Source organism: Artibeus jamaicensis, unplaced genomic scaffold (assembly GCF_021234435.1).
Source record: "Artibeus jamaicensis isolate MK-2021 breed Jamaican fruit bat unplaced genomic scaffold, CSHL_Jam_final contig_387, whole genome shotgun sequence".
Taxonomy (NCBI): domain Eukaryota; kingdom Metazoa; phylum Chordata; class Mammalia; order Chiroptera; family Phyllostomidae; genus Artibeus; species Artibeus jamaicensis.
The window spans coordinates 36022157-36049499 of NW_026521812.1; positions in this window are offsets into that span (position 1 = coordinate 36022157).

Here is a 27343-nt window from a genome sequence, read left to right on the forward strand (position 1 = left end):
GATTCTGTTGAGTAAAATACTTCTATCTTACTTATTCTACTACAAAGACCATGGGCTTTGTAACTGCTTGTTTTGTTAGTAATGTGGCCAAAATATAGTAAGAAAAGATCTCCTGCTTGTAATACTGGTTTATATTCCCGGGTATATCTATATACTTATTCTCATAAAATTCCAATAAAAAATCCAAACTGGTACTTAAGGGGGGTTTACAAAATGATTCCAAAATTCATCTCAAGTCTGAGGATAGTGAGAAAGTATTTGAAAATAAGTAATAAAAAGCTATACTAAGTTGAAAGTTTATTCTGGAGGAAATAGAATTACATCAAATAAGTTAATATTGAAGAAGGTAGTCTTTCAAATCAGTGGAAAAAGTAGAAATAAGGCCATGGCTGGTGTTGGCAGAAAAGGCAAGACCAAAACGCTGACCAAGTCAGCCTTCAAGTGCGCCTTAGCCTGACTGAAGCTTAGACAGGTTTCTTCTTGACTTTTGGCCCCTGGCCTCCCTTTTCTCTGAGCACTTTACCACATTTACACTAGTAAATTCTTTCTCTGCTCTTCTAAGATGTAAATCTTCTACTACCCAGGAATGTCTTCTCAAGGACCTAGGAGCAATTTGTTTTTTTTTAAATATAATCATCAAGAAAAACAGGAACCTTAATTCCCAGGGTGGGTAGGTAAGTGCCAAACTATGATAAGAACCAGTCAGCAAACACTAATGGCTTAATCCCATTGACATCTCTCCTCCAACATCATCTGGTACTTTTCCGCTAGCTCAGTGCAGTGCCTCTCCACTTAACCACAACAGCAGTCTCTGTCCTCTACTGCAGTAAGTCTCGAGTAAAGTTTTTCTTGGCCACATAAATGGTAAGGTGCAATTTTTCTTTCACAATGCCTATACATTATAAAATGACTAAAACAAAACTTGGGTTATATTTAAAATGTGAACCACAACAAAAACAATAATAATGACCCAAAACACCAGAGTGACGTTTATATATTTTGGAAGTCAGGAAGCCCTTTTTAAACTTTACACCAAGTGAGAAACTGTAAACAAAAGAGCAACACATTGGAATAACACCAAAAAGTCCAAATGTAAAACAAAGAACTGGGAAACTCTGCATAGTATTGTGGAAAATCATGGATTAACATTTAAAAATATAATGAATAAAAAAAGAAAGAAGAGAAACTTTAGAGAACATGATTAAAAACATAAACAAGCCCTGGCCGGTGTAACTCGGTGGATTGAGCACAGGACTGCGAACCACACGATCACAGTCCAATTCCCAGTCAGGGCGCATGCCTGGGTTGCAGGCCAGTTCCCAGCAGGGGACTCATGAGAGGCAGCCATGCATTGATGTTTCTTTCCCTCTCTCCTTCCCTTCCTCTCTAAAGATAAATAAATAAAATCTTAAAAAAAGAACATAAACAAATTTATCATAATATAAATATTAATAGGGAATAAACAAATGAAAGAGTGTTTGAGTCACTCATAAATTAAATTTAAAATAAAGAAGATACACCCTTTGCCCTATTAAACATCAAATTATCAAACATGTAAGTGTTACAAGGTTGAAGGAAAATGATATTTTACTTCTAATGGGCATATATATTGATACCAATCTTTTTGAGAATAATTGGTCACTCAACTTTGATCTTGAATACCTACTTTTGACATAATTTTTAAATATATTTTTCTTAAGGAGGAGATTAAGAATGTCTACAAGTAATTCCTAAATATTTATGTGAGTATCTGTGTACTTGCATAGTTATGTCTGTGTATGTGTGTCTCTCTCTATAAATACAGGCATACTTAATCTATTTTTGTAAATGTGTAGGTAGTTTATTATGGTCTTAATTTGTTTCTCCTTGATGTTTAATGACTCTGAGCATCTTTTTTTATTTGTCTACTGGCCCTTCATATGTTTTTCTTTGTGAAATCTCAATTCTTTTAAGTATATGCTTTTTTATAATAACTTTTAAAACAAAAACATAGTTTGAATACAGTGTAAAGACATTAAATGCTCAGTATAATGGATGTTGACAAATGTGTATAACCGCATCTCCAATTTTTTTTTTCTTTTCGTCAATCTAGCCCAACTCCCACATCACTGGTTTCATTTTGATCACCACAGGTTAGTTTTGGCCGTTTTAGAGTTTTATGTAAATGAATTACACAAAATCCACATTTTTGTCCCTGGCTACTTTACCTCAAAATAGCGTTTCTGAGATTCACTCATGTCTATGCAGTGCATCCTCAATCTTGTGTATGACTATGACACAAATTTTTTGTTTTCATGTTAATAGACATTTACATTGTTTCTCATCTTGTGGTTCTTACTAATAAAGCTGCCATGCACAGACAGATGCATGTCATATCAAGAATATATGTGTTCATTTCTCAACAGTAAGTATGAATGGAATTCTTGGGGTATCAGGTTTGGTTCTAACATTTTCCACTCCATTAATAATTTAGAGATTTCTAGTTGTTTCATGTTGTCACCGACATTTGGTGTTTTTGTTATCTTTAAGCAGCTTTTTTAGTAGGTTTGTATATCTCACTGTAGTTGCAATGTGCATTTTCCTAATGACTAATGATAATGAGCACTATGTAAGTATACTTATTGGCCATTCATATGCCAATAATATTTGTAAAATGTTTCTCCAAGTTCTTTGTCAAAACTTTTGGGAAAGGTAATGACATTTGTCTTTTCACTACTGAGTTGTAATATTTCTTTATATATTATGTACTTTAGTCAAATAAAGGTGTTGTGAATGCCTTTTCCATTTGATACATTTCTATTTATTTACTTCACAGTGTTTTAATGACCAAACATTTTAGTGAATTTCAAATTATTTTATTATTTTTAGTTCTTTCTGTATTTTATTTAGGAATCTTTTCATACCCCATGTTCGTAAAGATATTCTATGATATTTTTAACTCATACTCTTAAAGATTGGGTCTAGAACCTTTATAAACTCAATACTTATGTATAATGTCAGGGAAACATAAGATTATTTTCCCATGTAGCTATCAGATATTTCAGTACAATTACCTTGGATTGCTTTTTCTTTTCCCTACTAAACTGATTTAGTATCTTTCTCAAAAATTATCTGCTTAAATATATCAGTCTATTTCTAGAATCTCCATTATGTTCCAAACATAAAAGGGTGATATTTCTTCACCCTTTTATCAACAATATACTATTTTTATCACAATAGCTTTATAATAAATTTTGAAGGTGGCATCTTAAATCCTCTAATTTATTTCTTTACTTTAAAATTGTTTAGACTATTTCTAATTTATTTGCATTTCCAAATAAATTTTAGATGAAAAAGGACTTATCAAAGACTATAAAAATATTTGCTGGAATTTTCTTGGGGTTATATTAATCGGTATATCACTTTGAGAAAAACAAACAAATGTCAATAGTCCATCTTCTAAAATAAAATGGGCATAACTCTCCATTTATTTAGGTCTCTAACTTTTCTCCCAAACTTTCTCTGTAGTTTTTAAAGTTCTGTACATTATTTACTATATTTAATTGTCCCAGTTTTACATGTTTTGATGCAATTATAAATGTTTTTTTCATATTTGTAAAATAATTTCTTACTACTGGTATATAAAAATTCAAGAAGTTGATTGATTTACTTTTAAATTTACTCATTGATTCTAAAATAATCTCATATATGTCTTAAATCATTCTAATGAAAAACTCATATAGCCTTCCTTGAATAAAGAAATTTCATCTTCTTTGCCAATCTTTATTTAAAAAATTTTCTAGCCTTCTCAGGATAGCTAGGGCCTCTAGTACATCCCCAAATAAAAAAATTTAAATGATATATTCACTTTGTTTCTACTCTTAGAATCCTGTCTTTCCCCATATAATTATGGTGTTAGCTATTGTTTTTATAGATAACTTTTATCAGACAGAGGTTTTTAACATCATAATAAATATGTGTTGCATTTTGTGCAACGCTTCTCTGCATCTATTGAGATCATACAATTTTTATCCTTTATTTCGTTAATAAGATTAATTATGTTAATTGGTTTTTAAATGTTAAACTAACCTTACTTTTCTGGGAGAAAATACTTGGCCATGTGTATTTATTTGGTTATTTCTGGATTCAATTACCTAATTTTCTGTTATCAGTTTTTATGTCTAAGTTTTCTTATTTTTATTTTCTTATTGTATCCATTTCTGCTTTTATGAGTTAGGAGGGTGATGTTCCTTAGAAAACAAATTAGGAAATGATCCTCTTCCTCTATTTCCTGAAAAAAAACTGTGACACTTTTAAAAATTATTTCGCTTAAATGTTTGATATAATTCACTAGGAAAGCCTCCACAAGCAGTGAACTGATGGATCCCCAAGTGTGTGTGTGTGTGTGTGTGTGTGTGTGTGTGTGTGAGAGAGATGAGAGAGAGAGAGAGAGAAAGAAATGATGAGTGCAAGGATGAAAAGTTAATGGTTACTGGTAGGAAATAATAGTATCTGCTGCTTTAGACTGGCAGTCCTCAGGTCAAAGGCTCCTTCCTCGTACTCGACTAAAGAGGGAGAAAGAGCTATGCGGGTCTGGAAAGAGTGGACTAGGTAGAGTATATACCAGGTGGTAACACTTGGAGACATGAACCTACTTGTCATGTTCACCTAAGTCCACGGATGTCAGAACAACTGGAGTGGAATGAAGAGGAGGCCAAGTAGTAGAAAATAAATTTGGAGTGGCAACTGGGAGCCAGATTACATAAAACATCACAGGCCATGAGAAATAACTGGTATTTTATTCTAACCTTAAAACAATCACTCTGGCTATGTGTAAAGAATAATATAAATGGGAGCAAACGTGTCTGTGAGGAGCATTTTTAGGGTATTTTTCAAAAGAGTGTTGGGACATATGAATATCTTCTATTGTAACATTATGCGTCATTAGAGAATTATACTTAGTACACATTTTTAAGACTTCTACTGTCAACCAACCAAAAATTAAACTGTTTTACTGATGACACTAAGATATCCAGATAGAAGGAAAATAAAATAGCATGATGTCTTTCAATCCTTTAAGTAGTTGAATGTATTATTTAGTGTGTGTGCTTTTTGTGATAATACCACAGCATATCGGAGCTAGCATAGTTCAATGTAAAAATTATAATTTTAAAGGCCTATTCAAAATAACAAAAGTATAAAATTATTAATAAAATCACACAAGTATTAATGTATACCGGGGAAATGTTAATTTTTTGTAATTTGTGAGACTATTATTAAAAAGATGCAAAAATACAAATGAAATATGTTTTTAAAGATATTCCTAATAGTTATGTAAAATTAAGAGAATTCCAAGAAGGCCTAGATTGCAAAATATGGGGATCTATCTGGGAGCTATTGATGAACTTAAGAAGTTATTTCATTTTAAATCAAATGTGATACAATGGTTACCACTTTTGAACTGGACTACCTATTCTCTGCCAGTCACTGGGCTAAACATATATTATACGCATAAATTCTTTGCTAGGGATAACAAATTGTGGTCCACCACAACTGAAAAATAGAGTCATTTGTTATATATCTATTTTAAGTACGTCTGCCATTTTTAATTGGGGAAGGAAAAATGTGATCTCGCCAAGTTCATTTTGAGCTCATTGAAGGAATAATAAACTCTCATGTTTTTCTGTTGTCCTGGAGAGAAAGAGCTGGGGAATATTTAGCTGTAATGGTAAAAAAATTAACTAATGCACTATAGGTTTATATTTCATTTATTTTCTGTGGCTGCCTTGCAGGAAATTTGTGTACCACTTCATGGGGAAGGTGTCCACCAGCAATTTATATCAGATGAAATTCATGGAATCCAGCAATTATACCAGATTGGATTAGATAAACAGATACTTAATAAGTACTTCTTAACGATGATGATGACAATGACCATACAAAGAGTATGTATGAGACAGTAACAGTGAATAAAAGACCATAAGACTATTTTTGCTCCTTTTTTACACTACATATTAAGAATGCTTATTTGTATCTTAATGTTGCAATGAGAAAGCATTCTTTCTTAAGGTGTCTCATTTAACAATATGCCAGATATTGGCAAAAGAATGAAAAAGTTATAGTAGTATACTTTAGCTAGACATCATACAAAGGGCAACTAAGAGTAATCAAGTTTTCAATTTTCTTCTGTGTAATACATTTCTACAAGAATATAAAATTAAATTATAAACATTTAAATAACTTCACCTCCTGGAGCCAAAGAAAAGGACATTATCTGCAGAAGTAAACTCAACTGCATTTACACAACAAGCATCCACTTATCCAGCTTAAGCTTAATGTAGAGTGGGGAAAGAATAATCAGTTTAGAAGAAGCAAATCAAAAGCTTATCTAAATGAGATTTTAATTATTTCTCTTAGAAATCAAAAGACAACTTGCCATTTTAAATTAAAAATGACCCACTTAATTACAAATTCAATTGCAAATAATTTCTAAAGTGTAATCAATGTCATTCTTTTGATGCTATAATTCTTGATGATTAATATAATTTTGTATACTTCTAACAAGTAGGAATCATATGAAGAATCTTGCATGGAAAATAACTTAGTACTAAGTGCTACAGAGAAAAAAAACCTCACACTTCAAAATTCATGCTCTAAATAAAATACTGAATTTAAGAAGAAATTCTAATTGAATTAAAAAATGATGAGATTAAAATGATATTGTAGAGTTCAGGCTTTACCATGTTTTATGAGAAAATATGAAAAAAATAATAATTTCTATAGCTAATATCCATAGTTTCAGAGTTATTACCTGGTAAAAATTAACTTGATCTCTTTTTTAGTCAGAATGAAAACTTTAGAGGTCTGTGTAGGACCTGTGGAAATGGACATTCACAATCCTTGTGTATGTAAGATTGTGTGTCTTCAAACTTTTTTTTGAAGTGCTAGTTGCCTTTATGTATTTTTAATAAGTTTTTTTAATCCTCACCGAGGCTATGCTTATTGATTTCAGAGAGAGAGGAAGGAAGGGAGAGAAAGGTAGAGAGAGAGATCACATAAGAGAGAAACATGGATCGGCTATGTCCCCCGACAATCAAACCCACAACCTATGTATGTGCCTATCCAACCCACAACTTTTTGATGTATGGGAAGATGCTCCAACCAAATGAGTCACCTGGTCAGGGCTGGAGTACACTTTCACAAAGAAAATTTTTTTTGCATTCCAATCAGAAGAGATAAAAGAGTTTAATATTGAAACCTAGCTAGTCCAGGAAATATGGGCCCTAAAGACCCTCAATTTTTCAAGATAACAATCATAATATATTTATATTTCTAAGCATTTTCGTTTTTGTGAGTTCATGAAAAAACTTAATATGTGAACTCTCTGTAAAACTTCTTTTTGTAAAATTAGTAGTAGTTCATTTTTCCTAATTCTAATTTCAAAATTATTGCTTTGTGAGAGAACTTATTTATACATCACAGTATTACAGAGAGCAGGACCTTGGCACTCAGGGCCATTTCTTCTTCATTCATTTCTATAATCTCTCATAGGAATTGTTGGCCCTATATCTACATGTATTCTTTCTTAACATGCCTGCTAGAAACATAACCTTTATGGTTTGTAAAACTCATTCTGCTTTAATAACTGACATACATCCCAGGAATCTCCAAGGCCATAGAGTAAAGTCTCATACATCATCGCTGTGACTGAATCTCAACTCCTGGTGATGCTAACAGGGCCCTTGGCGCATTCTGGCTTATGGCAGCTCCACAGATCTCCCTTTCTTATGTCATTCTGACACCAGTTAGTTTGGCCACTGATTGGGACAGTGTAAGGTTTTCAATAATAAATCCATACAGTGAACCAAACTTCTTTTAGTCTTCTATTTGGGAAGCAATGCATTCTATGTAACTAACTTTTCAGTCAATGAGAATGAAAAAGGAGAGAAGATGAGGAGCCTGAGATGGTTGGGCTGTGTACTGTGAAAAGGCTCATTCAAATCATACTATTTCAATGCATATAACATTATAACATAAGGGGGTCACTGTTTTATAATACAATTTATGAAAGGTAAAGGCCAGTTAAATTTTCTGGCATGGTAGCAATAAAAAGGAAGAAAAATGTTATGTTCTGTGATCCAGATGCTTCTCAATGGGAAGGACTATATCAGCATCTGGACACAAGCCTACTTTTTCATTATTATTAAAAGAAGTCTTGGGTTTAATAGATTACAGATTACCAATGGAATTAGTACTGGGCTACATATGCTTTGTGTCTATTAGAAAAATGTCATTAAATAGATATATGCCCCCAGTTCAGAGATCATAGACATACATTTGGGAGCACTTCACATAATGTCAGTTGCACCTGACTGTATAACCTCCCAAGACATAGTCAGATTTCTGTTGGAAACTGTCTAGTTATGAGGAATGCACTACCTACCAAGGCGGCTCATTCTATATCTGAAATTGCCTCAACTATTTTATTTATTGAGCTAAATTTGCTTTCCTACAACTTTTCCCCACTAGTCCCAGGTCTGCATCTGGATCTATACAAAATTATCTAATCCTTCTTCTCTATGACAACCTTTGACATAGCCTAAAACAGCTCTCATGCCTTCCTAATATTTTATTTTCCAGGCTATTTACCCATCACCAAAAAAGATTAACTATTCCTGACCTGCTTCATCTCAGGATGGTGATAGGAATAAGATGAGATAACAAATGTAAAAGTGTGTCAAGAATACAAATAAAAATACATGAAATTTATCATTGCTTTATTTCAAAACTAGTAGGTAGAAAACTTGAAACCTTTAACTAATATTTATTTTCCCATGATATTTTTAAAAATTCAATGGTTCATACATACTCTTAGAGTGAATTAAATTAGTGCTTGGGTAAGAGTCAGCTAAAGAATTTCAGAAATCAGAATAAGTGAAAACTAAGACAGGAGACGCAAGCTAGTGCAGTGCCCAGAAAGGATGGAGTATGTCCCTGAGGAGACTTCCAATATTTCGTCCCAAAGCAGTAGGCAAACTGAGCTGAGGAGGCCTCACTGTTTGGGACACTGTTCCTTGCCATATGAAAACTCTAGCCACAGGCACAGTGACCCTGAAACCTACTTCTCGTGTCCTACATAAGTATGTAGTCTTGACTCCCAACAATTTGGGAGTTAAGTGTTCTTCTATATAGTGGTTTAAACCTTGGACTCTGGAGCCCGACTATCTAAGTTTAAATCTGGCTATGCCATTTGTTAACTGTGTGAACTGAAGTGAATTGTTTAACTTTTTGGCATAACAGTAGCAACTTACAGTATCAGATCATTGTAATAATTGAGTTCTTTAAAGCACAGAATGTGGATAGAACAGTGGCTATCTCCTAGCTCAGTAAAGGCCAGCTATGATGATGACAATAAATTCCTCAACATTCAAGCCAAATGACAATCCTCATCTGTACACTTACCTTAACTTGTGCACAGGTTATGGGTTGTGACTAGATGTTTAGGCCACAAACAAGAAAGAAAACAAACAAACAAAACGAAGTTGCTTTTCCTATTCTTCCTGCCATTTTCAGACAGTCACAGCAAGAGATCTGGAATGTCATGCACTGAAAATGATGTATTTGATGGAAAATTCATGTTCAATAATTAACTTTAGGCCTTGTATTATCAATAATGTTCATTACTTGTTACTATCACACTACTCAATCTGAACAAGCTCATGTGTCCTACATCTGATCGAGGAGTAGAGAATCACCATTACAATTTCTCCAATTCACAGCCAAACAATAAGGATCACTCATATCACAATCACTGCAATCAGTGATGTCAATTAAATTAGTAGAAAAGAAGAAAATATAAATGCAGTGACCAGATTATTACCCTCAGGAATGCTAAACAAAGCTGAAGGGAAAGATAAGACAAATATGCCAAGTGCATAAGCTGATTTAAGTTCACAGGCTCATGATAGCACTACTAGTAATTCTTTTATTTTTTTCTGGCCTCACCTTTTTTGTACAAATCTCTCCCAAACATTTTTCCAAAGTAAAAGAACCAAAGCAGGCCACAAGAAATTATTTTCCTGATTATGGTTACTTCATTTTCCAATGGATTTCTCATTCCAACAGAATCAGAGGGAGGGAGAGGTCCTTTCTGCAGACCACACTGGAGCCGCGTTTGTTCACTGAAGTACTTTCTCTAAAGGCAAGAGGCTACTTGGCTTACCTGCTGTGTGCTGTTGGCTGCAAGACCACACTGGTTTTGCAGCTTCTGCATTTTGATTGTTTTATTTTTTTATAATGTCTTCCTGACTGATACAATTTCTTCTGAATCTTCAACTTACTTTCTTTTCCCTATATTTTGGTGCCTTTCTAATTTTGTCTTTGACTTACTTTTCTAATCAATACTGCCCACTCAAAATATGATAGAACCTGGAATGCACACTTGAATTTTAATGGCTTGATTTTTTTCTCTCCTTTCTTTTTCTAATATAAACCTTTTACTTTTTTTCTTCATATTTCTAAATGTCTTGTCATCCTGTGCTCCTGCATGTGTAGAAGTGCCATGCTGTTATTTTGACCTAGCTGTCAACTCTTGGAAATCTAGATGACAGAAGAGAAGTATGCCTTCATTTCCTCTTATCCAGTGCACAGTGTCAAAGGGGACACAGGTTAGTCACTGCTGGCCCTTCCTCTTCAGACTCTCCTGGTGGAGCTGATTTGTTTTGTTTTCCACTCCTCCCCCTTCCTTTCCCTCATTTTGTCTTTTATTCAAGCTTCAGGAGCTTATCTAAGCGTGACGTGGGTGGATGAGGTGGTAGAGATAATTTGGCAAATTGTGTCTTATTTTAAATCTGTACACTATCAATGTAAACAAATCTCCCAAGGTTTTAAAATTGACATCAGAGGAGGTGGTATTTATTCACATTTAGAGAAAAACGATGTTGTCACAGAGGCACAGAAAGTTGATTTTGAGTAGAAAGTACACAGGCCAAAGAGTGATGAGAATAAAATCAAAAACATTAGCAGGACTCATTTAGGCATGGTCTCAGAGATCACACTAAGGGGTTTGCATTGTATTCTGATTTTAATGATAAAAAATGGAGTTTCTTGCTGGGGAAGGACATGATCTATTTGCTAAAAACGTAGCCTCTAGAGACAAGAGGAGGGCTAGGAAGACCTCTTAGGACATCGCTAAACAAACCCAGGTTAGAAATCAGGTGGTGCTTATGTCCAAAGTTGTTACAGTGAAAATGATGGAGAATTCTGTTATAGATGTAAGAAAATGGGACATTTATCTTGATGTATTTAGGGAGGTAAGGCTAACCTTCAGAGGTGAGAGGGAGGATGTAGGCAATTGCTAATCACAGAATGTTCATTGGCTCTGCTGGAGGGAAGACTTGTTTGACCAGAGAAGGATATGAGGGAATTTTCTTTGGTAATGGAGATGTTTTTCAATTGATGCATATAGTTATATGAACATGTCTCCCAGGATTGGTAGAGGAGCCTAATGTAGTAGATTTCCTGTAGGGTCCAATGGCACAGCCACTCTTATTACACAAACTGGATACTCAAGGTGTACCAGCCGTGTGGGTCATGGATACCCTTCTGTTATAATCAAGCCTTGACTGCTATTGGCACATCCAAGGCCAGCCATTGTGTGTGTTCTGTCCTGGGTCACACAACATAAAATACAAGGTATTCTGTAGATGGCTGCTACTTGTGCTGGGCTTGGAGATGACCAGGAAAGGTCAAGGTGTGAAGCAAGGCCAGCTGCTATTAGTACCAGGCCTGGGACAACTTAGCAAGAGGTATGGGGCTTGATGAGCCCGATGCTGCTAGTTTGAGATAATTCAGAAAAAAATATGAAAACTGGGCCAAGACAAGCCATTCATATGGAAAAGCCACTGGGTACAGCTTGGTTGGGCCCAAAGGTTGGGTGGGGCAGGGCCTCAGAGAATCACCAAGGTGGGGTAAACAGTGTGAGCCAGGTTGACGGAGACTCAGCAGGCACCCACCTTCTGGCTCTGTGACTCTGTGCAGGGAGGATTCAGAAAAGGAACAGTGGCCTCTGCCAGCCCTTCTCTCTGGGAGAAAGCTGCCCCACACCCCCAGCTTTAGCCCAGGTGCTGAAAAAATCAGTTGCTCCCCATATGTCTTTGTTGTCTTTTACCCTGTTGTCCCTTCACTGAAGTTCAGAGTGAGTAAGTTTGAGTAAGTCCATGTGTGGGCCCTTTAAGAGACTCTGCCAGGGATTCCAGAAGTTTCTCCTTCCACAGCCTCAATCCTCATTGCTTTTTACAGCCAGAAGTTATGGAAACGTCTCTTCCTGGACTGGAACCCTGGGCTGGGAAGCTGGATGTGGGACTGGGACCCTGTGCTCCCGAGAAATCCCTCCCCATTTTTACCTGCCACACGTAGATGTGGAACCAGCCCATTCCACATCTGCTCCCCTCCTACCAGTCAGGTTGTAGTTTCTTCTTCAATTCTGTAGTCATAGGACTTACATTTGCTTGCTTTCTGATGGTTCTGAATAATGGGTGTTCTGTAATTTAATTGTAACTTCGATGTGGTTGTGCAAGGAGCTGAGCCATGTTTACCTATGTCTCCATCTTGACCAGAAGTCTGGAATCATCCACTTTAGAATGTATTCTTAGAGTTATCTATAAAGGGTTTCACATATTCTGGGGTATAATTAGTGTCAAATTCCTTTACTTCTCTAAATGTAATTAGACTGGTTATTTTCCCCTAATCAAATTCTTAGGGAGTTTATCATCACACTCTTAAAGATTTTCCCTGTTGCAAATTATTTTTAAAATCCACAGAATTAATATATTAACAAAAGTAAGAGGTCCATTTGACATTCCCTGCCAAGTGGAGAAAAAATGTGGGCATCTCTCCTTTGCTACTGCCATTAGCCCTGTGTTGATCCTCACTGCCCCATGCTGCTTACCAGGAACGTGATTCAGAAGATCCACTCTGAGCTGTTTTCTCAGAGCCCTTCTTCAGCTTCCACAGCAGGAGGCATCCTCATGGCCTCTTGCTATTGTGTCTCCTTTCTTAAAGCCCCTCCTACTGGGAGGCATCTTGGTTAGATGGATTTGCTCTGCCCACTGGACTTATAGTCAACTCAACCAATCTTGTCATACCAAATGAAAGAGTATATATTGGTCCACTGCTATCCTTTCCCTCTCCGCTCTTCAATTCTTTGTCTTCTTGTTTAGAGTATGGGGAAGTCTAATTTTCTGTTGCTTAGGTATATTTTAAACCAGATAGTGAAATGTCAGTTTCTCCCTTTTCTGATCCCCTCCATCCACATGAGTGATTCTCTTAAAAGACCTCTCAGTTCACTTGGGGTGGGGAGAAAAGAAATTCTCTCTTCTTCTTTCTTCAGGGGACAAATTGGAAAGCCCTAGTATTCTCCATCAGACTGACAACTTTCAGACTTTGTATTCTCTCCTACCCTCTCAACTCTGATTGTTTGCTTATAGATTTTATAGTCTGATTTGGGGACAAACAACTTGAGTGATATTTGCAGGGAGCAAGTCTATATCTTTCAATTCTTAATGAACTCCAAAGGGAGTTATCTAGACACCACTTTGTGATGTCTTTTTTTTTGAAATAACCTAAGCTATTGACCTCAGATGTCAGTTCTGGGACACCAGAAAACATTCTGCTCAGTATTGGGCACTTGCATAAAGCTGGAAGGATCCCAAAGAGAATACACTGTGAGGTATGGGGGAGATTTGGGAAATAATCTGAAGGCTGAAAGGTCAGTGAAGTACCCCTATGCCAGCATAACACGAGAAACAAAAGAAAGGCATGCTGGTGTTGAAAAAAAGAAAAAGAGAATGCTCCTATCCTGTATAAATAAATTGTTCTTGAAGGGCATGGAAGAAGGAGAAAACACTTCTCTGAGTCTTAGAACTGAACATAGCATTCATCAAGGATTGTACTGATCACCACCTAGATTCCCTTCGGCATCCGCAGATGCTGGTTGAACCTGAGCACTTTCTCCTTCCTTTATGCTCTCTCATGTGCACATCCTTTCTTTGGGCTATTTTCCTGGGGACACAAGTTCAAAATGGAGAACAGTGATCAGTGGTTGAAAACTAGACCACGCCTCAAAAGCAACACCCTTTCTTGTCCTCCCTCTGAGCCTACCTGTGTAAACCACCTGAAACCCCAGGTGTGATGGAGGTAATGATGTAGGGGATGTGGGGAAACTTAGAGTGAGATCTGAACTGTATAACAATGATGAGACCATAATCCTGAGCTCTACATTGGAAGCTTATAGAATTGATTTAAGAAATATTTATCTGAAACTTTTGAGAGGGGGCTAGAGCTTGTGGAAGTACAGATAATATATTTCCTCCTCAACTGGTTTTCATAAAGGAGAGTGAGTTGGTTCAATATGACTGTTGTTCATACCTGATCCAGGGAAAATCCTTGAGAGGAAATCTCTCTTTCTTCTCTTTAGTACATTCACGGAAGGGTCACCCAAACCTTGGCGTTGGCCCATTACCCCTGGATGGAGGGTAGTTCTCAGTCTCCACTGGATCCAGACTAATAAGAGGTAGGAAAATTTGCTTCATTTCCCCCACCTTCCATTTTTACATTCTGTTCTATTACACTTTCATTTTAACGAAGTACTAAGATCCTATTTAAGTTTCTCAAGTTTTTATTATTTTCTCTAGAGCTGGATTTATAATTTGAAGTCACAGTGGAGAAATGATGCAGCAGGTCAATCAATGGTAGACTGACAGCTGAAAGCCTGTGTGTTGTAGGTCACACAGGGGGACACAACTCTGACGACAGGAAAGGAAGTCTTAGAGAACGGCTCAGCTGATACTACTCTAGCTGGCTGTAAAAGCCATTGAGCCCAAAGAAGTGAAGCCCGTGGGAAGAAAACCATGGCTGAGTGCTTCTCTATTCCTTCTTGCTGTGAGTCTCAGCAATAGGTGAAGCTGCTTATTTCAAAGGACACAAAGTGGGTCACACCTGCTGTAGGTGAGTAGTGATGATCTGAGCACTGTGGGACACAGAACCATCCCAGGGCTGCAGCATGGGGATAGGAAGGTGCCAAGGGCTGTATATAATAAGGCTGACTGGAAAGGCCTGCCCCTGTTGCTAAAGGCTTGGGAACTTGCTAATAAATGATCAGAAATAGAAAAAGGAAGTTTACTAATTTCAAGTGTGAACCCCTGAGTGAGTATTATTTTTAGCATAAAAATGTTTTATTTAAAATAACCACTTCCATTTAGGGCAGGCTTACAAAGGAAATTTCTACGCTGCTAAAATAGTCAAAGTCCTATTTATTCGAGCTGAGAACCTACCTAGGTCTTAGATATGCAAAACAGGGCCTTATGGGCAGAGTGGGGGAATAGCCATCAGAAGTAGCTGAGCACGGCTAAGTGCAGTGGGAGAAATCTGAGTTCCTGGAGGCCATGCGAGGATGAAGAGAGCAGAGGAAGAACCAGAACTGAATATTCTACAAGGTGCAAAGAAAGTCTCAGCATAAGGGATGCAGAATGGAGACAGCATGTTGATGGTGGAAAATGGCCCTTGGGTCAGCCAGTTTAGCAGAAGTGGGAGTTATAGCCTTGAACTAACACCTTTGGACTTCACGTACATCATCAAACAAGCTCAAAGTGACCTAGCCTCCTTCTTAGAACCAGGGGGCTTTAAAATAATTAAACATGTGTAATAACTATATTGTCATAATTACTTTCCAGTTCATATATTTTTAGGAGTGCTGGGTGACAGACAGATAATATATGACCACCTCAAAATAACCCAGGAAACAAATTACAGTAGAGCTTTAAGCAAGAATGAACTGATAAATACATTTACCTATATACTCCTCTAGACTGTGAATCTTTAAGGGTAATTTAATTCATTTTTACCATTTCAGTGAGTGGCAAAAATGTATGTACAGTATACATAATAAATAGTCAATAAATGTTTGTAAAATGAATGAATAGATAAAAAGAGGGAGAAAGATAAATGGGGAACAGGATGGTTACCAGGTTGTCATGGCATTGGTTAGAAGTAATCAGGTGACATAACAAATATCCTCAGCTCAACATCATTGATGTTGTCCTTCCATTTATCTGATGCATGCCCCCCTTTACACCCATGCTTGGTTTTGTTTTCTCACCTCTACAAGTTTTTTTTTTTAAATCACATTATTTCAAAGTACAACTTTCCCCTAGACCCAAATTAGCATTTCCTATTCCATTTCCTGCTTTACTTTGCTATGTGACCCACATGCCATCTGGTCTATTATATATTTTTTGCATGTTTATTTTCAGTCCCTGAACTTTGGTATGTAAGCTCCAAGATGGCAGAAATGCCTTCTGCTTTTGCTCACTGGTGTTCCCTATCAACTAAAAAGTGCCTGATCCATCGAAGGTATTTGTGAAGAAATGAATGTGTCAATGACTGAATGGAGGTGTGTATATGAATGATGACACTGGCCATTTAAGAAACAGAATATTTTTTACACCAGATGGAAAGAGACACAATGAAGAAAGAAGGAAGGAAGGAAGGAAGGAAGGAAGGAAGGAAGGAAGGAAGGAAGGAAGGAAGGAAGGAAGGAAGGAAGGAAGGGCAAAGAAAAACTTATTACCAGCTATGAATTAAAGCCTGTCTAATTTTATGTATTCAAAACCCTGACCAACATAGAACAGTAGTCAGAAGCTGGACCTAATTTCTAGGAAGGAAATTAAAAGCTTATTTTTTGTCTTTCCATTGCTTTGGAGCCCATGTGCTGATACAAGCCAAATGTTGTCTGTCAGCCTGTTACAGCATGTGCTCTCTTGTGCTGCCGCACTTTCCATAGCTGTCCCCCTGTGTTAAACTGTCTGTTCTGCTGCCCCTGCTATCTAGGGCTTGAGATAAAAAGGCTCCAGTGCTGCTGCCATGCTGTCTGCCTCCAGTGTTTAAATGCTCCTGTATCCTGGTGTTTGCATCTAACTACATCTTGGCAGCTTCCAAATAAAACTGAGTGAAACCAAGCAACCACTGCGACGATGACTAATCATTTTGCAGAGCAGTGAGAGGGAAGGAAAGGTATGGTTCTATGGTTCTCGGTTTTCCTTCTGAGCAACAGCACCACCTTGTCAAGGGGCCAGATGACCAGCTGCAACTGGTCACCACATGCAGCTCTGCTGCTGTGCTGTGTGCCTGCTAAAGGATGCAGAATTGGATGGAATAAAAATAAAAAATTCAAAGATTGAGCTATTCTTCAATGAAATGTGTGTAGAAGCCAAGAAGCCTTCCTGGTCTTTGTTTTCTACCCTTCCAAGAAGTAGCAGATGTTGTGAATTCTGCCCACCAAAACCTCACTGCTCTTTAACTCAACTGCAGGAATGTTGAATTTCAGAATATCCAGCATTATAATATCATTCGCATATGGTTGGGTTTTTTTTATTCTTTTTTGTCTGTAGGGTATTCTTTGATGTAAGTCCAAGTCCAAGTGGCTGTACAAAGGTGTGCAGCAATGTGTTTTACACTCTCATTCATTGAAAGGGAGAGTGCAACACCAGGTAAATGCTGGTCACCATTAGCGTGGAAGCCTTGCCCCAGGAAAGCTTTAGCAGCATTCGATGTCAGAGACCATGCCCTTTTTGGACTGTGTTTATCTATCGTTTATGTAAAATACCCTACCATTATTAGTATGGCCACCTTTACATTTCTTTTGTAATGTTCTGAAATTCAATTGCATTCAGGGTATTTTCTTAACCCTGCTACCCTATTTTTTCCCGCATGTGTTTATAAAGTTTATAAACAAACAAGCAAGCAAAATATAACCAGAGACATTGAAATTAAGAACAATCTGACAGTAACCAGAGGGGAGGTGGGAGGGGATAATGGGGGTGGGAGAAGGGAGGGTTTTCAGGAACAACTGTATAGGACACATGGACGAAATAAGGGAAAGTGAAATCAGGGGAGGGAGGTGGGGATGGCTGACGGGGGGAGTGGGAGGGGGCAAATGCAGACAATTCTATTTGAACAACAATAAAGTAATTAAAATAAATAAATTAGAGGACACAAAAGGAAATTTTTCCTCTATGACAATATTTTGGAGGGTGCATTTATTTATACTATAGAAGTCACGTCATCTTAAGACACAAACAGGACTCTTGGCAAGGGTATTTAAATAAAACTCTGAACTTGAGAATGTTCAATAATTATTTATCACTTTCAAAAAATAAAAACTCCCCAAATTTGGATTTCCAGTTTTAGTGTTTGAATTGAAAAGAAAACATTGAAGGCCATAAATTATGCAATTTCTGCTCCCCTCTCAATGGAAACAACAGCAACTGAAGACTGCAGTTACGTTGTAACAACTTGGTCATCTTTACTGACTGTTGTTGAGACACATTGTGATTAGCAATCTTACGTTTAAAAGTTAATATTTGAACATAACAGTGATGCCAGTTTCACATTGCATTTAGAGAATAAATGTCAAGCCTTGCAGATGAATTTGAGCTTTGAAAAAAGGTATTATTCCGTGCTTTTTTTGTTTTTATTTTCCTAGAGATCTGCCCGTCCTCCTTGGCAGGTCACAGTCAGGCCCCACAGGGCAGCCCTGCCTGTCCAGTGCCCTCTGCTGGACACCGAGGCTGATGAATCCGTGTATCTATACTTCTCATTAGCCTGATTCTGTATGTGAACCATAGACCCAAAGGGCAGGGCTAAGAAGAATTTAAAACTTTCATCTCTGCATTTTCTTGGGATCATTCCCATTCAAGCCACCTGAGAGATGAAAATCTCTTCTGCTTTTCAAGACTATTGGAAAGGCAAACTAGTTCAAACCCACTTTGCTTGGTGATTTTACTCACCCAGCCTCATACCGAGATTGCCTTAGTGGGCATTTTGGATGACCTAAATTACTGTAACTGCCTGAAGGGCCTTCAGGGCACTGTCATGTACAACACTATCTTTCATCCCTTAAAGACAAAAGATGCGACTTCTATTGGGGCTGATGGAATTTATCAATGTCGCATAATCACAAGTGTGTTTGTCGTCATCATTTCTTTTTCAGCCATGGAAATGGGTGCATATATGCACATGGTTTTTTTAAAAAAATGTCCTTTGCACATTGTTTTTGTTTTTTAAAATGTCCTTTTGTAGACATATCTAGAGGAGAATATGCTCGCTAATAAACAGCCTGTGTTGCCTTCTAAAGAAATTCATTTTGTTACATTTTTAATGTGAAGGACAACATATCTTTATTAGACCAGAATTTGGTAACTATCAATATTTAGCACTTTTCCATAATGCAGCCTCTATTATGCTTTGGTGTGTGTGTCTGATCTGCAAATGAATCAAATATTTTGACTTATGGGAAACTACATCCCCCCACTACTCTTCTTCCCCTACTTTTGTTAGTAGTAGAATTTGTTAATTGGAAGCATTAAAGGGAATGATAGTTGGCAAATTTGAGTGCTGGTTTTGGTTGAGTTTTGACTCCCTGGAAATTAAGTGCATATGAATCTTCAAAATATAACAATGTATGGCAAACGTATTCTGTCTCTTCTCTTTCAAAAAATTTCTCAGGCTGCTTGGCGGTCTCCTGACTTTGGTCAAAGAATGAAATCACCATTCCCCTGAAACCTTTCAGCAGGTAAATAACTGCAATCCCCAGAAGCGTAAAGTTCTTAATGGATATAACCTCTTTGGTGTTCTGAAGTTACTCTATTATTTATTTTTTAAAAGATTTTATTTATTTATTTATCTTTTAGGGAGAAGGGAAGGGAGGGGAAAAGAGAGGAAGAGAAACATCAATGTGTGGTTGTCTCTTGTGCACCCCCTACTGGGGTCCTGGCCCGTAACCCAAATATGTTCCCTGACTGGGAATCAAACCAGTGACCCTGTGGTTCTCAGGCCAGCACTCAATCAACTGAGGCACAACAGCCAGGACTTAGTATTTTGTATAGGTTGCAGTTAATCAACAGTTACAATGATGAAGAAAAAAATGCCACAGCAATCACAATAAAATATCCACCCACAATATTTAAATTTTGTTTTAAAGAGGCCAAAAAGGATGACTCCATATTTCTGTAGTCATATGTGTGTATATGTAAAATAAACGTGTATGTTATAAATAATATTGCTTTGCTTTATTCTCAGTAATCATATTTGATGAATATTCTATCGAAAAAAATGAAGAAAGTACAGAGAAAAAAGTACAGAAACTTTTAACTTTAAAAAAATCCTTTTTTTCCCAAGGCTAGTGGAAAACCAACACGCTGATTATATTTTTCAAAACCTCCTGAAGTGTAAATTTAGTCAGAGTGCCAGATATAGAAAGCTGACATCAACCAAATCTTCCAATGGACACAGTGTTCTCTTGGGATCGTGTCAGCTGCCAGGCGGCACATGAGCAGGGGGAGCAGAGTGCCTGACTCAGCTTCTGCACGTGCAGGCGGCGAAGTCTCCACATCAGATGTTCTAGTGGAGCCCTGGCTCCTGAGCCCTGTTCAGAGGGCGACCTATTCAACCTCCAAAATTATGCTAGACAGCAATATTTTTGACCAGCTTGTCATGTTTATGAATTCTGTGATAAAGTGATGAACTACAAATACCTCAAGCTAAAATCATTCTCTCTTCCTGCTGGACCCAGAATTGTAATTATTACGTTGTTGTTATATTCAGCTACCAACTGCTGTTGCCTAAGTGAGTGTGGAGCTAAAAAAAAAAAGCCTGAAGAATGCCTGGTACTATAATGGAAAAAGTAAAGGAGTGGGAATCCAAAGAACTGAGCTTGGTACTTTTTGTGTTTTATTCTGTTGCTGTCATTACCTGTTTCAGAGTCCTTGAAAGCAAAGCATTTTATTTGATATTTTAAATAAAGCATTGGTGAAGCCCTAACCTTCTCATCTGTACTACTTACTGATTGGACAAAGATTATTATTAAGTATTTTGCAGCTCTAAATTTTCATAAGCCAAAGTATCTGTCAATGTCTTTGCCCAGAAGTCTAAGCAAACCTCAATGGTAACAGGCTAACATGTCAGAAAACAAACTTTTCAATGGTGCCTGCACATCTGCATCTCACTAAATCTTCTTATTCTCGGAACAAAGAAATTAGGTCAGAAAGCCCCAAGTCTTCCTTTCTCCCCTCTAGTCTTCATACCACATGCACAATTCATCAGAAAAAAAAACCTGTTGGTTCTGTCTTCAAAATAATATTTATATTGACTGCCTTTTCCTGCCTCCAGTGTTGATGCTCTGGTATAAACCACCATCATTTCTAGACTGAACTGTCTCCACTGGTATGAGTTGAATTGTTTCCCTAGAAAGATCCATCGAAGTCCTAACCTCCAGGACCTCAGAATGTGGCCTTATTTTGAAAATGAGATTCTTGGAGAATGTAGTTAAATTACGAGGAGGTCATTAAGGTGGGCCCTAATGGGACATGACTGCTGTCCCTATAAAAGTGGAAATTTAGATACAGAGTCCAACAGCACAGAGGGACAATGTCATGTGAAGACAAAGGTAAAGATCTTGATGATGCATCTACAAGTCAGAGAACACAAAAGATTGCGAAAAAAATCACCACAAGCTAGGGGAAAGACATACTTTCTCCTGTATAACTCTCAGAGAGCAACTCTGCTGCAGAAACCTTGCTCACAGACTTCTAGCCCCCTGAACTTCGAGATAATACATTTCTATCATTTAAGCCACTCAGACTGTGTGGTACTTGCTACAGCAGCCCCAGGAAACTAGTTCAGGTTCTGCGTAGTTTTCCTGCTTCCCAGCCTCTGCTATGGTCTCTTCTCCCATATGGCAGCTAGAAACAAGTCTCTTCTAAAATATCAGAGAAATCGTATTGCTTTTTTATTAAGAACCCTTCCCTATCTCTTCGCACACTCCTAGTCTACAATAACGTTCTCCCTCCACTGTTTTTTTCTGTGATGCCATCTGTTTCCACTGTCCTCCAGAAACAGCTTTCTCCAGTCAGACTGGAGAAAAAATAGTGGAAAAAATAGTCTCCTTGCCTTGCTTTCCAGGCATCAAGCGCTTCCTATTTGTGGCATTTAGAACTGCTCTTTCTACTTTTCAGTTTGTTCTCTCTCAATAGATTCACCTGACTATGGCTCTCACTTCAAGTTTCCGCTCAACTGCCGTCTTTGTAATGAGTTCTTCTCTGACCTTTCAGATGTGATAACGCCTTACTCCTCTATTCCCAGAAGCTGGTTTATGTGTTTATTCTTGAAAGCACCTATCATTGGTTGAAATACATTTATTTGACTATTTATACATTTGTATGTGTTTCATCAGAGCATGGATGCTGTTTGCCTGTTTTTTTTTTTAATTTAATTTTTTAAATTGCTGGTACTCCCATTACCTGGGATTCCTGGAATACACTAAGTGCCTAATTAGCATTTGTAGGTTGATAGAATAATTGCATTATACATTTGCAAAAATGATTTTTGAGAATAAAAATATTTTGAAATGGAGGAAATAAGACTAAGATCAAGGGGCCATTATCTATAAACTAGTGTGAACTTGCAATGTGTCAATTGTATAAACTACACACCTATGTTGATACCTGTTGGAGGCACCGGAGTTCCAAGGACAGAGAGGACTTGGCGCCACACATCTGGAGTGGGTAAAAAGTAGACCACAAAGCATGACAGATGCTGTACTAGGAATGAGAGCAACATCCTACTGTGTCACAAATGGCGGGTCAATCACTTTTGCCCAAAACAGCTAAGGGAAGTTTCACAAAAAAGGGACACAAGCCAGGCAGTTTGGGAAGTTTGGTGGTGGTAGGCAGTGTGGTGGTGGTAGGTGGCATGTAGAGACACGTGCACATTTAAAGATGTGGATGCGGCATGTGAAAGCACATGGTACAGTCATGCCTCTAAAAAGGTGACATGTGTTAGCAGGCTTTCGTACAGCTGTGCATCCTGGGCTTCCCTACTTCACTGCGCAGGAGCCAGCCCTCCGCAGCACGTTGTAGAAACATCAGAACCACTGACAGCCAACATGCACATTAAAGGAGCCTTCTAGATTTAGGAAAGACCCAGGCTTCTGTCATTGAAATGTTTCACAGTCTAATAGCGCAGGAGGCCAATGAAGTTGGAGCTGGATTTTGACTGGCTTGGTTTTAGCAGCTGCGTTGTGCATGCAGCTGGACCCTGCTGCTAGATGATCCCCATTCCCCCCCAGACAGAATCCCAACTTCCTCTGCCAGGAGGAGAGAGCCAGGACGGAATCTGGCCTCAGCATGTGCAATCTGACATGCATGTTTCGATGTTTTTTCTTCCTATTATTGTAATTGCAATTATTTCACAACATGAATATTTTTCCCCTTTCTTGTTTTGAGTAGGTGAGGCAGAAATGCAGAGTTTTGAAAAGCTGATCACTGCCCACTGCAGGGTTTTAAAGCATCTCCTGGTTGGTATCCATTGTCTTGTTCACCATCACAACTGCTCCGAGGACACTGGTAAAACTGAGCTTAATGTGTTTCAAAAGTAGGGAACTATATTGCTTCTGGGTTCAAATCCCAGTTTATGCTTAATCACTGTGTATCTTAAAACAGGGCATTTAAACTTTTTCTTGATGTCTACATCTACTCAACAAGGAACTTGACCTTGAGATTCACCATTCCTTGATTCCAAAATGTAAAAAAAAAAGTTCACCAGTAGTTACTTCAGTTTTTGAATTTTTGCTCTTGTCTTTTTATTTTAAATATTCTTTTCAGATGTGGCAATCTTTCTCATTCCTTCTTGGTCTCCGTGTCTATTACTCGGTCATCACCCATCATGGTTAGAAAGCTACATTTAACGAATTTATTATTTTACCTAAGAGTTAATGCAAGTGTGTGTGCATGGGTCCGTTGTAATTACCTTCCCAAATTTCTCAGGCTTTGATTATTTCAATCAACTAGGAGATGCTTTGCAATCAGTCAGAGCAGACTCCGTTTGTTCAGTGACAGTTAGGACTATGAGCATGACCAAAACGGGAGTTGGGGGGTGGCGGTCATTTCACGTTACCGCTACTTTTCGTTACTTTTATAGATCTTAGGAAGTGTTTAAAAAATTCCTGTACGTGACACACCTTTTTTCCCCCTGGGTGTGAAAGGAGAGGCGATACTCACTGTAACGAAAAACTGTTTTATTCCCTGGATGGAAGGAATCTTGTGCCTCCGGATCCCGTTTGGATTCCAGGCCGGCGGCATGACACCTAGACCACACAAGAGCACATACTCATTCCCTCTGGACACTCCCCCACTGCTCTCGCTTCCCTGGCGGCCTATTTAGCTACATTTAAGGTTTGGAATAATGTAAGATGTATTTCTATAGGAACTATGCATAGCATATCTTCCTAGTAAAATACAAGTTCATTAAAAAAAAAAAACTCAGCCCTTAGGAAGAGCAGAATCTGAAGAAAGAGAATATATTTGGAAATAAATGATGATAACCAATACTAATTTTTTTAAAAAGGTCAGGCAAATCTGTATATTCTTTTTTAAGGAAGCATACTTTAATTTTAGTTTTATTACTTCATTTGAAAGTTTAAATTTATTTTTAGAGAGGGAAAGGAAGGAAGAAAGAGAGGGAGAGGAGCATTAATATGTGGTTGCTTCTCATGCATCCCCTTCTGGGGACCTGGCCTGCAACTCTGGCTTGTGGCCTGACTGCAAACTGAACTAGCGACACTTAGGTTTGCAGGCTTGTGCTCAGTCCACTGAGACACACCAGCCAGGGCTATTACTTCATTTTTTTTTTTTGCTGTTACCTTCCATCACACAGAATATGGATGTGACATCCCATTTATATTTTAGGATATTAAGAATCAATTCCTTTAAATAAAAAATAGTGACTAAAAACTTTTTGCATCTATGTTCATCAGGAATATTGTAATTTTCTCTTTTTTTATAGTATTTTTGCTGGGGTTGGTATTGGGATAAGCTGACCTTGTAAAAGAGTTTGTAGTGTACCTTCCAAAGAAAAATCTTTATAAGTAAGATTAAAATTTGAATGGACTTACATGAGGACATTTCTGTATATTCTATACTCATGTTCATATAATCTAACAATCTCATTACTACTAAGGTAAAACCTAGTTTATTAATTTTAGGACACTTGTTCATATTATTTATTTTTTAAAATCTTAAACTCAATCTCAACTCTGATATTAATTTTCTTGGTTTCTATTCACTTTTTAGAGATATTTTAGGGGACTTTAGTCAAGATAGAGGCATAGGAAGACATGTTTCACATCCTTACACAATTACAAAAAGAATTACAATTGACCTAAAAACAGAAAACACCCAGAACTGCCAGAAAAATAGAACTGTATGGAAGTCCAACAAGCAAGGACTTAAAGAAGACATATTCGTCCAGATGGGTGGGAGGGGTGGAGACAGGGACCTGGTGCAGAGAGGATGTGGTATGGCAGCAGCAGGGTGGCTACAATGCTGAGGCAGCCAGTGGAATGGGTGGTCCCACATCAGGCACACCTGGGGAGTGAGCCCCAGGCCAGAGTGTGCAGCCTCGAGTTCTAGCACCTGGGATATAAAGCCTCATAATTCCTGGCTATAAAAACCAGTGAAGGGTGGGGTCATGGAAGAAACTGCCAGTCTCTCAAAAGAGTTTATTTAAAGGGCCCACAAGGTCCTATAACATACAAAACCCCACCCACCCTGGGAGTCATCACGACGGCAACAGCTAGATTGGTGCCAGTCACATAAGTGACCTGAAGCAGGGCAAGTGCTGAACAAGCCTCCAGCAGTCAGGTAGTGACACTACCTCCCCTCTGGACCCTCCACCACATACAAAGTCACAATGCAATGAAGAGGGCTGACCTCACTCTGGTGATTGTCTAGGGCTCCTCACTATATAAGCAATGTTGCCTCAAGACAAGGAGTGAAAGCAGCTCTACCTAATACACAGAAACAAATGCAGGGAAGTTGCCAAATGGATAACACAAGGAAATACAGCTCAAATGAAAGCATAGAGAAAAAACACACAGTAAAAGAACTAAGTGAAATGGAGATAGCCAACCTATCAGATGCAGAGTTTAAAATACTGGTGATAGATATAATTAGAGATTTCACTGAGTACAGCAAAAGCATAAGGGAAGAAATGATGGCTATACCAAGTGGAATAAGGAAAATTCCACAGGGAACCAACAGTGAGGGGAAAGAAGCTGGGGTTCAAATCAATGAATTGGAACAAAAGGAAGAAATAAATAGTTAAGAGGAACAGAATGAAGAAACAATAATTCAAAAAAATGAGGAGAGAATAAGAAGAATCTGGGACATCTCCAGAAGGGCCAACATCCAAATAATAGGGGTGACAGAAGGAGAAGAAGAAGAGCAAGAAATTAAAAACTGACTTGAAAAAATAATGAAAGAAAACTTATCTAATTTGGCAAAGGAAATAGACTTACAAGTCCAGGAAGCACAGAGAGTCCCAAACAAGTTGGGCCAAAAGAGGACCACACCAAGACACATCATAATTAAATTGCCAAAGATTAAAGAGAAAAAGAGAATCTTAAAATCAGCAAGAGAAAAGCAGGGGGTAACCTACAAAGGAGTTCCCATAAGACTATCAGCTCATTTCTTAAAAAAAAAAAAAAAACCTTACAGGAAAGAAGGGACTAGCAAAGAAGTATTCAGAGTGATGAGAAGCAATGACCTAAAACCTATATCACTTTATCCAACACAGCTATCATTTAATGGAAGGGCAGATAAAGTGCTTCCCAGACAAGGTAAAGCTTAAGGAATTCATCATCACCAACCCCTTGTTATATGAAATGTTAAAGGAACTTATCTAAGAAAATGAAGGAGATCAAAACTATGAACAGTAAAATGACAACAAACTCAAACTATCAACAACTGAATCTAAAAAACAAAAACAAACTAAGGAAACAACTAGAACAGGAACAGAATTACAAAAATGGGGATCACATGAAGCTTACCAGTTGGGAGGGAGAAAGGAGAGGAAAGGGGAAAAGGTTCAGGGAATAAGAAACATAATTAGTGGATATAAAATAGATGGGGGGGAGTTAAGAACAGTATATGAAATGGAGAAGCCAAAGAACTTACAAACATGACTCATGGACATGAACGGCTTTCATGGACTTGAAAGAAGGAACTCCTGGTGGAAATGTGGGTACCTGGTGGAGGGGGACAAAGGAGGGAAATTGGGACTATTATAATAGCAAAATCAGTAAAACATACTTAAAACATTTTAGAAAATATAAATTTGACAGACATTTAAAGGACACATTTGATCACGATGAGCCAGATACTATGATGATATGTGAAGAGATTAAGTGGCTTAAAATACATTGTCACAGATCCTGGAATGTCCTCTCTTCGTAACCAAGGTCTTGAATTTC